This window comes from Micropterus dolomieu, linkage group LG12 (genome assembly GCF_021292245.1).
Source record: "Micropterus dolomieu isolate WLL.071019.BEF.003 ecotype Adirondacks linkage group LG12, ASM2129224v1, whole genome shotgun sequence".
Classification (NCBI taxonomy): Eukaryota; Metazoa; Chordata; class Actinopteri; order Centrarchiformes; family Centrarchidae; genus Micropterus; species Micropterus dolomieu.
Genome location: NC_060161.1, coordinates 7,499,510 through 7,515,466, shown reverse-complemented (window position 1 = coordinate 7,515,466; position 15,957 = coordinate 7,499,510). Strand labels below are relative to the sequence as shown.

Genomic DNA, 15,957 nt, shown 5'->3' with positions numbered 1-15,957 from the left:
AGGCAACACTGAGCAAGGCACACAGACGGTTCCTTCTCTGTCAGACCAAAACCTGAAGCACAAGCAAACTAAAAGGCAGAGATCAGGCAAAACGTTCTGAATTTGGCCATAGTGTGAGTACCGCTATAAGCTTTTATATGGAGCTAAAGTGAGAGCACCAGAGATGTCTGTAAAAATCCCTGATTGTATAGAAAAACCATGAGTGAGCACAAGTACAGTATTGTAGATCAAGGTTGAAGCAGGAAATCAATCGGTTAACTGTGATAATGTGATTTAAGTTGCAGCTTTGTCATTATACAACATAGGATTGTGCAATGAAATGCAGTTGTAGCATGGTGTTGTTTAGGTAACAAGCACTTGGTTGGTGATTATTTAAAATGTTAAAAATGAAGCATGAGACTGGAAATGTTTACTTAATTAACGTTTAACCGAAACGTCTTTTCCTACAAAATACACACATGATAATAACTTACTGCTGACGCAACTATCTGTATCTTGTACAGGAAAACAAAAATCATTCAAGACTTGGGACGCTCAGTATTTTAATAACCTTAACCAAAGTGCTTGTATTTTGTACAAAACAGTAGCACATCCTACACTCAAGAACAATGACACAGAATATAATCCAAGCAGTAAATACGTCTCCCTCAACATGTGTTTTGGAAAAATAAAAGCATGTGTACTTTCCAGGATCACCAGTCCAGGTGTTGTTAAAATGTATAAAAGCTCTACTTCTGATTTAAGGCTTTGTATGTTTCTGCTTCACCTTCTGCCATGAAACATTTGTTGTCTTCACACAGCAACAGCGCTGTTCTTCACCGGGCATGTGAAATCACAGAAAGCAGAAAACAAGAGTCTGAATTTAAAGATGAAAGCAAAGTGCACTTTTGATAGAGGGAAGCCTAACAGAAAGTGTTTCTCTTCTCTCTCTGCACCTAGAAGCCATTTCTACTAGTCCATATCTGGTGTTCGTGCGAGTGTGTCGGGGGGTGTTTGTCAGAGTGAAGCATGAAGGAAGCTACTTTGACGTTACTAAAATCATTCAGCAATAAGAAAAAGAATTAATATGCTGTACAAACTGTTAAACATACTGCAATAAAAATTATGTACATATATTTCTCAGCCTGAGAAAATATATATCAGTTGTTTTGGTGTCATTAAAGCTATACAAATCAAAGGTGACTAAGAATCATGTTTTTCTATATCTTACAAAAATGTTGAAAACAGGGCCTTGGAACTAGAACACCTAAATGAAACGCCATTATTATTTTTATTACAGTGGATACACCTTTTGTTAGAAGATATATACTCCATGACTAAGAAAATTGTCACACCAGAACCAGAGTTCCTCGTAATTATTTTCAGGAGATGCAGTTGTGTTTACCCTGCTGTGACAAATGAGAAGTTTAGTGAAATCACTTTCAATCAACATATTTGCAACTTAGAAAGTGCACTCTGGGGATTTTCCAGAATTATTTCTGGCATTTCACTACATACTGAACCTGGACTGGACAGACCCCAGACGTGCTTGTGTTAAAAAATTACATTCAGCAGTCACCTCTGAAGTATTAGATGTCAGTGTGTCCTTGAACGCACCAACAGTGAGAAGTTTTTTTTTTTCTTTGCAAGTAAAAAACTTTGAAACTCTTTGAAAACTCTTTGGTTTGTTGGAGGCTGAAGGTAATGTCAGCAACAGATCATTTGCATTCCAGACTTAGTTCTCATTTCACAAAGTGCTCTGTGTTAAAATATGACAACAGAGGCAGGTATGGGAGGAAACATCATTCTGAGAAGTTTAAATGGAATTTGGCAAGGACATGCCAATCATTTCATCTGTCACAACTGCTTTGTTTAGTCATTTAAGTTTATGAGCTGAAGACAAACACAGCATCCCAGCAAGAACTCACTCCGGTTATATAGCTCCATATCCAAAAATCACCATTTCTTAATTTTATTTGAGTTACAAACAAATCTCCTTGGAATAATCTGCTTGCTTGCTATCTTGCCCTTAGTCAATGTTAATTTAATCTATGTGCATCCAGTACAGACATGGTATGGGTTGAATTTAGCCTCGCTCAACAGACAGTCTGTTACTGTCCTTCACAGCTGCCGCTAAGTTCTGTTCACCATTATTTGGAAAATGTATCATCCTCTTCGCCCTCCAACTCACTGTACTGACTTTGTGGCACAGGTAAATTCAATCGAAGCTCCAGTGTTGCTGGGTGCTCACCTCTTTTTCTAGATCAGCCTGTTTCCCTCAGGGAACTGACGGGGATGTTTACACTTGATTATGATTGAATTAGCTACAGTGAGTATGAATCCCTGTATCCTGTTGCTGATGCTATCAATACCTATTAATGCCATCGATCCTCTGTGTGCGTGCGGGAGCGCTTTGGAGGAAGCATTGTATCACTCCTGGCTGCCATTGCTGTATGAATGTTATAGGGGCTGGTGGGATTGAGGACCCAGATGCAGACTGAGGTTGAAAGAGAAATCACAGGTTTTATTTGATACTTATACAAGAAATTTGCATTGGTGATCTGATGGGAAATTTCCATGAGCTGGGCAGGCCAATGATGACAGGGCAAAAAAACAAAATTATATTGCGATAATTATTGTTTTTGTTTTATTGTCCAGCCCTACTGAAGGGTTTTTGTGATTTTAATTCTGGTTACAAATTGTTTATTAGTACTTCATAAAGCGACGATGAGATCAATGAAGTGCCTGAAATTTTGGTAGGAGCCAACATTTAAGCGTGGAATCACTTTGTGTATTTTGGTGTTAGGTTGTCATGGAAACCTTGGTTTTTCTGTCAGCAGTAGCTTATTAAGCAGTACAGCGCCCTCTCATGGGATGAGCAGTCTGGGACAACAATAACCACATTTTACACAAAAGCCCGCAGTCATTTGACTGACACTTTTTTCAACAGACAGATTTTACAGCTCACAGGACCCTCATGACTTCTGTGGCTGTAATTTTCAGGGTCAGACATCCAAAACTACGATGTTACAAATCAGCTGTGGATTATCTGTAACTCTTTTCTTCTTCACTTTTTCTCTCCCTGCAAACTTTTCCCCTTTGTTCTTCCATCTAACATCGCCACCGCTCTCCTGTTTTCTTCTTGTGTTCATCTTATCCTCCATGTTGTCCTGCCCTTTTTCCTTTTTCCCTTGTTTGCCTTCACATCACTTCGTCTTTTCTCTCCTGCCTCTCCTCAGCGACAACAGACGTCCAACCTGCACCGCAGCTCCTGCCTCGGCTGAAAGATGAGGAACATCACGCCATACATCATCTCAGCAGGCTTCACATGAGGTGTTTGTAACATTATGGTTTCTGCATTTCAATGCCATTGGCCAGACGCAGCGGGTTTCTTTTCAGTTTATTTTGTTGATGCATCCTGTTATATTTTTAAGTACTTTCAAACCTGATGTGAAAACCCATTAAATCAAACAACTTTAATTAGGATGATAGCAGCAAAATTAAAGAAAATCAGGCTAATTTACATCTGAAACACTTGGGCACATCTCTTATAATTAGGAATTTTACTGTAATTGGTAATACTTAACTAATCAGATACAGAAGAATGCATGACACTTAACTACTTGTTGTTGAAATTACCTAAAATGATTTTATTATCAGACCAATTCAAACAAGCATTTTAAGGTTTAAATTTAGAAGCAGTATTAAAAAAACATTTAATATCCTGGAAGTGAAGACAAGGAAGTCTTGTAAAAAGAGTGGTGGGGGCACACAAAGGCCAGTCATTTGGGACATAATTATTCAATGTACTGTATATATTATGTTCTTCTGTACATGCATGCTGTAATCTTGTATTTCTTGTAATGCTGTGATATATATATATATAGTGAAACTGCTGGACAGTATGATACCAGGACTGTTACTTCAAATGACACAGAGCACCACTGTCTGTTTTGGTCCACCTGATCAGGGCAGGAGAGAGATTTGTGTTGAGTTTTATGTTCCCTGATGAGCCAGTCAGAATTAGAAGCAACGTGTTTATCTCCCCATAATCTTTTTCTTCCTAATTACCTTCCATTATGTTGTATAATAATATACAGGATATCAGGAAACAATCATGTTCCTGATGTTTGGCTCATAAATGTAGAGTAGCTAACAGGGAATTGATTGAATGCAGGCACACAGTGCTGAACCCTGATTGGCCAATTGATTCAAATGAGGTGAACTTGCTGAGGAGGCCAGCGTTGGGCAGCTTCTCATCAAAATGGAAAAATACATGAACGGAGACCAAGTAACCCAGTCAGTGATTTATTAAGTAGGAAATCAACTAGTATAAAGTCAGTACACAAACTCCCCCACTTGTTTTATTCCAGCAAAATCCATGGTAGCTCTGATATTCTGACGTTGGGTCCACTTGATAAGTCTACTTCCCTGACGCATACTAACGGGTGTTATTTGATGAAAAACTCTGCCCAGCTGAGATGGCCACGTGTATCTGCACCCAAGTGCAGTTGCCTTTGATTCAACCTTTCTTGGATATTTCTTATATGTTGTTATTGAAGTTGTAAATGGAAAATTACATGTATGCCATGAATAATGTGTCATAGATCTACTAGTCCTATTCTTCAAACCAATGTTACGCACTTGTCACTGGTGTTTGGGGGTAATGTACTCCAAAGTAAGAGCAGCATGTATTGACTTCACCTTGTGACTTTTGAAATGAATATTGTTCAGCATTCATACACCTTCACTTCTCTGAGAAAAATATTAATTTAACTGGAAATAAACATTAAACCAATATTTCCACCACAAGCTCACCAGGATTTCCTGCTATAAAGTTGCTATGGAGATGATGAGTGCTGCGCAGTTTAGTTTCTGGATGAAAACAAAAATATATTTTAAGAGTTTTGTATTTGAGAGGTGTGTCAGAAGCTGCTTCACAGGGTACACAAAATGACAATTCAGCTCGCACCATTAGGAAAACAACTCGTACGAGGTGATTTACAGCCATAAAAAATCCAACACAAAGTCTCAATACTTATAAACCGCAATTTTACCTACATGTAATAATGGATGAATTATATTTTAGCTCATAAATATTTATATATAACACACATCTTTTGTTGCAAATGAGATTGAATGATGGTATAGATTTACGTTTTACATTTATAGCACAAAAAAGGCAAACAGCATAAAAAGTAGTAAGAAAATATTGTATTGAACAAGTTCAATACAGAGAAGTGTGAATACATTCAAAACGGTTCAAAGACATCTGAAAGGGCAAGAAATACAAGCAGTCAGGTTGCAGACAAACAATGATGGATTATTACTGACTTTTTAGGTGCTCTCACTTACAGATTTACCTCCAAATAAAGTGGTTCATGACAGGAGCAAAGGACGAATGTACACACAAAATTATAAACGCAACACTTGTTTTTCCCTCATTCATCATGAGCTGAACTCAAATCTAAGATTTTCTCTATGTACACAAAAGGCCTATTTCTATCAAATACTGTTCACAAATCTGTCAACATCTGTGTTCGTGAGCACTTCTCTGCCGAGATAATCCATCCCCGACCCCGATGAGGACGACGAGCATGCAGATGAGCTTTCCATAGAGACAGTTTCTGACAGTTTGTGCAGAAATTCTTTGGTTATGCAAACCGTTTGTTGCAACAGATGTCCGGGTGGCTGGTCTCAGATGATCTTGGAGGTGAAGGTGCTGGATGTGGAGGTGCTGGGCTGGTGTGGTTACACATGGTCTGCGGTTGTGAGGCTGGTTGGATGCATTGTCAAATTCTCTGAAATGCCTTTGGAGACGGCTTATGGTAGAGAAGGAAAAGAGAGGAGTGGACAAACATTCCACAGGCCACAATCAGCAATCTGATCGACTCCATACGTTTGCGTGAGGCAAATGGTGGTCACACCAAATACTGACTGGTTTCTGGACCTCCCCGGAACCCACCAATACAGTGAAAATGGCCAGCTTAAAGCCCACTTGTGCAATACCCATGCTGTCTGATCAGCATCTTGATATGCCACACCTGTGAGGTGGAGGGATCATATCTGCAAAGGAGAATTGCTCACTAATACAGATTTTGACAGATTTGTGAACAATATTTGAGAGAAACAGGCCTTTTGTGTACATAGAGAAAGATCTTTGAGTTCAGCTCAGGATGAATAGGGGCAAAAACAAAAGTGTTGCGTTTAGAATTTTGTTCAGTGTATTACAGAGAGCGAAGAACTCCTGTTTAGTGAGGTGGTTGTGGTGGGGGGATCAAACAAAGTATTACCCTCATGAGAACGGGGTTCCAGGCCACTGTTTATTTCCAAGGGTCATTGTTCATTGATTAAGGAAGAGGTTATTTTAACCAAAGCCATGAACCTTTCCTAAACCCACTTGGAACTTTACTTTAAAAGTTTAACCGGTCAGGTAAAATCCCTTTTGTTTATTTGTCTCATCCATCCACCCTGAATACCTCCCTATGCAGACTTTGTAGCTCTTTATACTATGACATGAGTTTTTTTTCCTCTGACATTCATGCGTGAAATGACACACAGTCTCTGCACAATATAAGTCCATCCTGGTATTGGCTATCTGGCTATTTTTTACACATAGTGAAGACAATGGATTGATCCCAGTGAGTCTGTTTTGTTTAGAAGTCCAACATTTTGGACCTGTGAACACTAAACATTTTCTAACTATATACAAAAATAACGGGTGTGTACTTCTTAAGGCAGTACATCATCATTATTATCATCAAATCATTATGCTTTCCTTCTGTTATACTCATATTTGAGAAGAAAGTGTTATCTTATCTACCCCTCAGGAAATTTTAATGGAAAATATTAAGGGGCTTGTACCCAGCTCTAGTGTTCAAGCTTCAGTCTGTTTGCTGTTTGCTAATTATTTGTCAGAACAATAGGAGACAACAGTACATCAGGACATATCCAGTGTTGATCTTCTATATAAACCATGAACAAGATCATATCACAGACGGCGGTTTAGTGATTTAATTATTTCTAGCATTAGCAGAGATAAAGTCTTCGTTGGCCAGACCGTGAAGAATGGCAGCCTTGCTCTGTTTGTTTAGAACAAACAAAATGTTATTTGATTGTGAGGGAAACAACCCAAAAAACTCAGCTTCAGAGGACAGAGTCAATATAGCAGAATGGATGAGAACAATATCTGAGATGCAGCAGGATTACATTTCTTAACTCATTTGAAATCACAAAGCTTACCTTGATTTTAGGTAATTATATTTTTAGCTGTCCTGTCTTGCTTTTAGCCTGTTTTTCATTTCACTGTTTTTTTCATCTGAAGTTCAATTATTATTATATTACATGATTTTCTGTGCTGTGGACTGGATCAATCTGATACAGTTTGTATCTCTGTTAAATCTCCGTAGACAAATGATTAACTGGTGTAAATTAAGTGAATACATACTACCCCCAAGGCTGGGTACTCTGTGTTTTGGTTTATTCCTGAGCTGCAGCTCAACAGCACTCGATGCATCAAGTAGGACATAAAAAGCCTGTCGACCTTGTAAAGATGGTGTCTTGCTCTGATGCTTCTGCAGAATGAATGCATAGGGTCACGTGGAAATCAGACTGACACATACAGCATTAATATGGAAGAGAAGATGTCCTCTACTAATTAAAACAATTTCTAATGTGAAGTGCTCAAAACAACTGTATTGACAGGTCAATTAACGCAGCGTGGTTGTATTATGAGAACTGTATACAGGGCCAACCAAGATGGCTTCCAAACATTGCAGTGAAAGGAAACATGCAATTAGTCTACATCTTAGGAAAACACCATGTTTAATGATGGAGATGCACAGGAGCAACACATTCTTAGTCCTCACAGATTTAGACATTTCTTAAAGGTTCAATGTGTAAGTGTTACTGGCATCTAGTGGTGAGGTTTACGAATGGCAACAAATGGCTCACTGTGCATTCACTTGCTCTTCAGACTAAACAAGTACTTTATAATCAGTGTATTAATTCTAATGACAATTGTGAATTCAGCATTTCAACAAACCCAACTTTGTATTTTTTGAGCTACTGTAGAAACATGATGGTACAACATGGCAATGTCCATGTAAGAGGACCCGCTGTGTATTTCATGACCTAAAGCAGCAGTTGCTTCCTGAGATTCAACACAGATCGATTTTTATACCCATACTCCGATCTCTAAAAAGTTCTCTCTTTTCGTGATTGTCTCGTTAGTAAGACCGCTGGCCCCAAAAAACAGGCAAATTTGGGGACATTTTAAAAATAATACATTTTCATTTCGTCTGTCAGCATTATTGATCATCAAATATATTGTTTGTCGTAATTGGTTGTGAACCAGCCTTTTAAAACAAACGGCGTAGCACATCAAATCTTACAATTGAAAAGTTGAAAAGGGCCAGGTATTTGTATGTGTTTGTCTCAATTGCTGTGACTGTAGATGTAGTGACATCTAGTGGTGAGTGTTGTGAATTGCAACCATCTGAGGACAGCTACGGTGGTTGACACAGCACAAAAGGTGTCTCTTCTGAGACAGCAGGGACTGTCCAGTCAAGAAATGAGGCTTCTGTAGGTATATTTATTAAGAAATTATATTTATTTAATAATTCAGTAAAACCATATGTTATTGTGACTTGGCCACTGACAGATAACAGTCAGTGGCCAAGTTAGTGGTTTTGCCTACAAAATAAAAAGTGTGAGAAACTCGTTTCTGTATTTGGAGAAGAACTGAGATTTTACTTTGAAAAATTCTGAAAGACATTAAAAGAGTCTGTAGTCTGCTTGACACACCTTTGAAATAGTCGTCAGAAACAGTGATTCTTCTAAATGTCCTGTGCCTGGAGACACTGGGGAAGCACATCCCATGATCTGAGAAACATTCGCTGCAGAATCCATTTGTTGAAGAGAGAAAAAAAAGAGCCTTCCCCAGGTAGGATCTAACTTTCAACCCTTGGGTTACAAGCCTCACACCTTACCAAGTCAGCTAACCAAGTAACACATTAATGCAAGTCAATATTATGCCTTATATTCTCATCCACCATATAATGGTTGAAAGTAATGCTCTGATGCAAAACTTATTTGCAGTATATTATTACTACTTCTTCTTCTAATGTACGTATTCAGCATAGGGATGAGTGTCTACACTGCCTGAATTCTACCTGAAATAGAACATGCTAGTGCTGTTTGTCAATTTTCAGCTACTGTAGAAACATGATGGTGCAACATGGCAATGTCCATGTAAGAGGATGCCATGGCAGGGGGTGCCCGCGGTTTTGGAGATATAAATGGCTTATTCTAAGGTTATAAAAACATAATGGTTTATTATGTAAGGTCTTTACACACCAATGAAAACATAGTTATGGATCTTATATTGCATTTCTGTCTATATATCCTGAGAAATATTACACACTGAACCTTTAATAGCTGGAAAACAGTATTTAACATGGAGGAGTCAACTAAAGCCATTATTGTTTTGATAAAGACCATGTGTGCTTGTTTCCTAGATTTGAAGTAGTTGGTGTTGCTGGAGCTTCATGCCAATGCTTGAAAACACCTTGGCTTCGTTTCCAGACCCAGATCTGAATCCAGTTCCGATGTACTCTGTTAAGGCCCAGGTGTCATGTCTGCTTTGTAAAGAAACAAGCTGATTTAGTGGCTGCGTTACTAAAGGGAGGTTTTTGCATATAAAATTATAGATAAGAGATGTTATGTACATGCATGTTTTAGGACAAAATACTCTGCCTGTCACGGCAACACAGAAGTGGCAGATGCATAATCCCAAAGTCAAATTAGGAGTAATTTCCGTCTCTTAAAATGAATGAGCTCTCATTTTACGAAAGAGTTTTTATTTGATTATGTCAAGTACGATTAGGGCCTGTGGAGAGGATCAAAAGTTACCCCGACTTCAGCAAATCCACTTGATGAGGGCACTCACGATGCATGCCGATGTGTTAAGAGTTAGTGTGAGTGGAATTATCCATTCATTTGATTTTAGGGTGTTCTGCCTCACAGGTGGTGAAAATGGAACCTGACCATTTGTTTCTAATCACTGCATCAGTCCGAACCTAATGTAATGGCAGAAGGTGCATTCTGTGATAAAACAGGGTAATTCCACTTCACAATAATCACAGGGGTCCTATCAAGTCGATAACTGCATTTACAGCAAATGTCTCTCGGCACAGACCAAGCAATTTTCTCTCCTGCAAACGCTAGAAACCCATTTTACTCAGGGAGAGGAGGGAATTGGTGGGTGCTGAAAGTAAAATTTCCCAGGGGGGCCAGGACATATTGTGAAAATCACTCGTATTGGAATGTATCCAACACACTGTCACTCAGAGGAGTCTGAATTTGGGAACAATATTGTGTGCACTCACAGGAGCAAATGTGCTCCAAGGTGGAAATGGGCAGGCAGTTCAACTCTGTGGTAGTTTTTAAAACAATCTGTTTGACTAGTTTGCTGCATGTTTCATGTTTAAAGAGGTGGTATTGTGGTTTTTGGCTTTTTCCCTCTCCTTTATTGAGTTAAATAACTTTTTTGTGCATGTAACAGGTTTGCAAAGTGAAAGCCCAAAGCCCACCCCAAAGGGAGTTCCCATCTCCCACAGAAAACTCAGCTCGTTTGTAGTCCAGCCTTTACTTCCCTTTCTTGTGACGTCACAATGAAAATACGTGATATAATACGTCACAATGCTCGCTGAGCGGCTAGTCCGACACGCCCTAAAAACACCGGTGAGCTGCAGCACACCTCTCCTCTCCCTTCCAAACACTAGCTACCCTCCAGGCAGTCAGTGGACATAAAGTTGTTCCTGTGATGTAGAGACAGAGCTCAGTTAAAACTTTATGGATGACAGATGCTTTTGTTACAGATTAATAACTCACCACTCTGAAACTCTCGCTCCAGTCCATGTTGCCAAGCTGGTCGGCAACATGTACAGCTGAACCGAAGCTGTTAACCGGCCTTTCGCTGACCTGCCCTTCTCTGCTTCTGATTGGCTAGTAGTCCTTAACTAGGAGCTGCGCATGTGAAACTCCCAACAAAGATCATTTAGAGACAAGATGTATCACTCCATAGCTAAAACGAAGCCTTCAACACAGGGTGAAAAAAGGAGCTGCAGCAATGTGCAGTATGACAAAAAAATTTTTACAGCAAGCTCTCTGTGCTTCATGCTCATGTGGTGAATGTGTTTTATCAAAACCAATTTCTTGTGTTTAGCAAACAAAACACACACACACACACACACACACACACACACACACACACACACACACACACACACACACACACACACACACACACACACACACACACACAAAAAAAAAAAAAAAAAACAAATCCACTGACCTGACAGATTTGGTATCTCTACACACAGTGGCCTTCCTCTGAGTGAGCAATCCTGTCAGGGGATAGGTTAGGCTTTGTATCAACAAACAAAGGACAAAAACATAGTTGTTTTTTTGTCGTTTCTGTAAATATCATCACAGAGTAGGGCCTAGACCTGCTCTTTTATGAAAAGCGCTCTGAGATAACTGTTGTTCTGATTTGGCGCTATACAAATAAAATTGAATTGAAAAAGGTGAAACTCTGAAAACTAAGGGTGCTTTCACACCTGCCTCATTTCGTTTGGTTGAATCGCACTAGAGTTTGTTTTCCCCCTCGATATGTTTCATTTGGGCAGGTGTGAATACACATAGGCGGTGGGTGGGGTTGAAGTTTGGGTAGGCTAATGTAGGAGGGGGTGGATTCGGATAGCATCTGACCTAACAAGGCAGATGAAATTGCCTGTTAGCATTTTTAACTAGGATAATGTTTTCATAACTTTGCCATGATGAGTCGCGACCTTATGTTGTCATCACACAGCTGGTTAGAGATTGCTGGATTACAATGGCCATATTAATAAATGTAACGCAGCAGTGAATGGAAACACATGCAGATAAGCATTTTCTTTTGCCATGGATTGAGGTCACTCTCGATATGTAGCAGGCTCAGTGTTGATAGTCTTTCTTGATGCATTGTAGTCCGTAACCAATTTTGAATGAGCCTCGTTGCTGAGAATGACCTCTCACATGTTGCTGTGCCAACTGGTAAGGAAAGATCTAAACAATAGAGTTTCCCATAGTTTGGATAATGCCCAGCCAGAAGTTCTTTCCTGATGTTCTCAGTGGATAGGGTTGGGATGCTGTGTTTCATCATGGTCGTCTCAATCATTGCTAGTTGGAGATTGATAGAGAGCATGTTTGCATATTGGTTGAGCGGGCTCCCCGCACAGCTGTTGTCACCTCTCAACACTGTATCTACACTTTTTGCAATATCCATAGACTGTGTTGAAAACCTTGCTGAAAACTCCCCAATGAGAGTATCCAAAACAGGAAAGAATAACTCCATTGCCCATTTCTGTTTCATGCTTTGAGTTACTGCTGTTTGGTGCTCCCACTGGCCAAGAAGTAACAACAGTAACAACTGTCAAGCTGGCTGCTTGACAGACCCCTTGTGTGGTCTTTTGTCGTTTTCATCCATACAAACACTAACTGACTTGCAGAATGTTCTGATTTATTTCCAGAGGTCATCCCAGGGTTGCACAGTCCTCATTTTTTCATACCCGACATCGAGTCCTTCCCCTGAAGAGCCTTGTGTGTGACATGGACCACGCTGAGTAACTGACGGAAGGCAATAAGGTAGATAGAAATCAAATCTCGTCACTGCAGTGAGTAGACCAGACGCCTCCACAAACCTCCGGTGAGGTGGCACAGACAGCTCTGACAGGGTGGACATCAGGGCCTTCATTGACTCTTTCACAGCAGACATGTTCTTCCATCTGCTTGCCCATCTAGTGTCACTAAGTGCTTCTGAGTGTTGTATGCGTGAGTCGCCGGTTGGACTGACCACACTGCTCCAGAAACTCCTTAATATGACCACAATGCCTCGGAACAATCCACAAATCCCAGATATTGCTCTTTTTTACGTCTAGCTCCTCTACGTCCTGCACACACATGGTCATTTGTTCCTGCTTAAAAGAACGTGCTTCGTCCACTAGAAAAGTGTAAAATCCATTCTCTACAACACTGCAAAGGATGCTGTTCTTCACGCTGCTCGCTGCTATTTCTAATAGCTCATTTTGTGTGTCATGTCTTGTGAGGTTGAAAGAGGAATTCAACCTGTCACCGAAAGCCTAGTTAGGCTTTGAATACCAATTAAACATCTCCAAATAATTCCTGCGATTGGCTGAAACGTCCCGCTCATCATGCCCTCGTAGAGCTAGCCCTTGCTTGCCAAAATACAGCAACATATCAACGACAGCGGCTGCATGCTCCTTGTTGGTCTGAACAGCAGCCCTGTGAGAGCTGCTCAGCTGTGCCACTGCCCACCCCCTTTCCCTACACTGCCTTGTAGCCTATTGGTCAACCAAACCAACAAACAGAGCTCATTCACAAAACATAAACAAACACAAGAAAAGCAGGAGAAGGTGGTCATAGTGACAGAAACAGTAGGCTAATACAGGCAGGTATTCTTTAACTTTAGCCTAGTTTTGCACAATACAATACTCAAGACAGCCTGTTCACATCTCTTTTAGGAAGGAATTTTTGGCCTACCCAAGCCTACATTACCACCCCTGTGAATATAGCAATTGCACTCGGGCCAAGCAGACCAAACAAGCTTTCAAACGAACTCTGGTGCGGGTCGCTTGGGATGTTAACCCAGGAACCACAGGATTTCATGATGGCAGAGATGTGATCTGAGCATTATTTCCAAAGCTAAACCACTAATAAATTCATTTGCTAAAGGCAAAATATGATCAATCTTATAATTGAGCTGTATAAGCCATGTAGGCTGTAGGCTATGTTTATGAAAATCATTTTGTAACGTATAACATTACTTGTCAGCCCAGATGTTTACCCTGATTAATAGGTCAAAAGCTGTTGAAAAAGGAGTAGCTACTCAATCAGTTAAGTCCATAAAACATTTGTGACAGCAATACCACAGTAGGCTGTAAGTTAATAAGTCCCGAATTATTACTGTACTACATGTCCTACTTTTACATTATTATTCATAATAGGCTATGTGGTCTGCGATGGACTGGCAACCTGTCCAGGGTGTACCCTTGCTTTCGCCCGATGTAAGCTGGGATTGGCTCCAGCCCCCCCGCAACACTATACGCAGGATAAGCGGTTGACGATGGATGGATGGATGGATGGCTATGTGGTCGATCTGCGGTCTAAAATTGCTTCATTGTATCATGATTACTTCGTGATCTCTTTGCGATACAGCTCAGAAGCATTAAAATGCTGCATAAACTTCTGTCAGTCACTGAAGTTTGATTTCCCCACGTGGGTCCTGATGTTGCAGGATGACAATCGTATCATTTTTTTCACTTGGTCCGGACCAAATGAACCAAACTACAGGTGTAAAAGCACCCTAAGATAGAAGCAAACGATTGGTGATCAATGATACAGCAGTGGTTCCTGACCTCGGGCCTAGATAAAGAATAACATGTCTTTTATCTCTGCTATTTAAATACAAGGCATTTTTCATTTACCTCTTCAAGCCTTTAACTATTTTAAACTTAAACAATCTAAACTGAGGAAATATTACTCAACAGAATGCCTCTCTTAGAGAGGCAACACAATGCAGAGAGGCTGACATTAACATCACAATAAAGGCACCATATTTCTCAGCAGGGTCTGCGATTCATCCAAAGATTTTCCTGATGACAGGGCCCTGACACGCGAAGCCAACTATAAAGAACTACTGTGAACAAAGTTTGAGGAATGCTTCACCTCACACTTTGTGAAAAGCACGTACACGTATTGCAAAGACTGCAGATAACAGCAAACTCAGACATTTGCATACTTTCTTTGCCTCTGCAGAAAAAATAACCAGTCGATACTTAAGCATAATAGTACTTTCTTGACTTTGGCAATAGTAGTAGGCTAAATTTTTTTTGTGTAACCTCATTTTCATGTGACCAAAGTTCCATACTACAGTTGTCACATGATGAAAACTTAGTCAACTAGATGATACCTGAGCTTCATTCAAACTTTGTTTGTTGATGATTACCGTGGATGTTAAAATTATTTTGTCAAACTTGTCAGTACGATGCTTACTGGTAGGAAACAGGACAGAAACTGACTATAACTAACCCACCCCAAGCCAACCCACCTGAGGGCATTATTATTAACCACAAGAAAGGTTTCTGTGTGTATTTATTCACACCATTCAGCACCTAATTAATCGCAGCTAATTGTTTTTTTTGTCTCTTCATCACGTACCACTGGAGACCTCAACCAGACATTAATAGTTTCACTGGAGATGCAGATTTTCTTCCTCAGCACATCTTTTGATGTGACAAATCTCTACTTTGACAGGCAGGGTAATTTAAATGATAAGCATTTCTCTCCAGCAAAATTAATTTTGATATGTATCTGGCAAGCGTAGCCATGCTATCGCAGCCAGGCAGCTGGCCTCGAGCCAAGGTAAAGCACTCATTATTTTCCAATTAAAGTCAATGGAATCTGTCCAATGGAAGTGGTAATGGCAGGCTCACAGGATCCAAGTTCTTTAGGTTACTGTAGATTCATTTATTTGTAACTTTGATTAAGTTTGTGTATGGAAATTTTGCCTGCATATTAAAAAGTAATTTTGGACGAAAATGCCATTTTGATCTCGGGAGAGATTATTCCAGGGAGAGAGTTCCATGAGTGTAATGCCCTGATCAGAAAAGGCTGCAGTTTTTGCAGTGAGAGGCGTCTTTTTCCAGATGCCCTATTCCTATTGTTAAAAACTCCCATGAAAAGACTAAAGTTTAGTATGTAGCACTCAGCCACAAGCCTTTTGTGAGGATGTTGATCTTTAAAAAACGGTCTTAATTATATGCTTTCATTTTAATTTATTAAATAATATTACAAAGATTCCCTGGTGTTTCTGTGTGTTTTACACAGCTTAGTGTCATAGATGGATAGATGGATAGA

General features: G+C 39.9%; 1 protein-coding gene across 2 annotated transcripts in view; it reads left to right on the top strand.

Annotated features, from left to right (window-relative positions):
• Positions 1-15,957, top strand: part of rtn3 (reticulon 3) — a 71,029-nt gene that overhangs the window by 42,439 nt on the left and 12,633 nt on the right. The window lies entirely within an intron of this gene.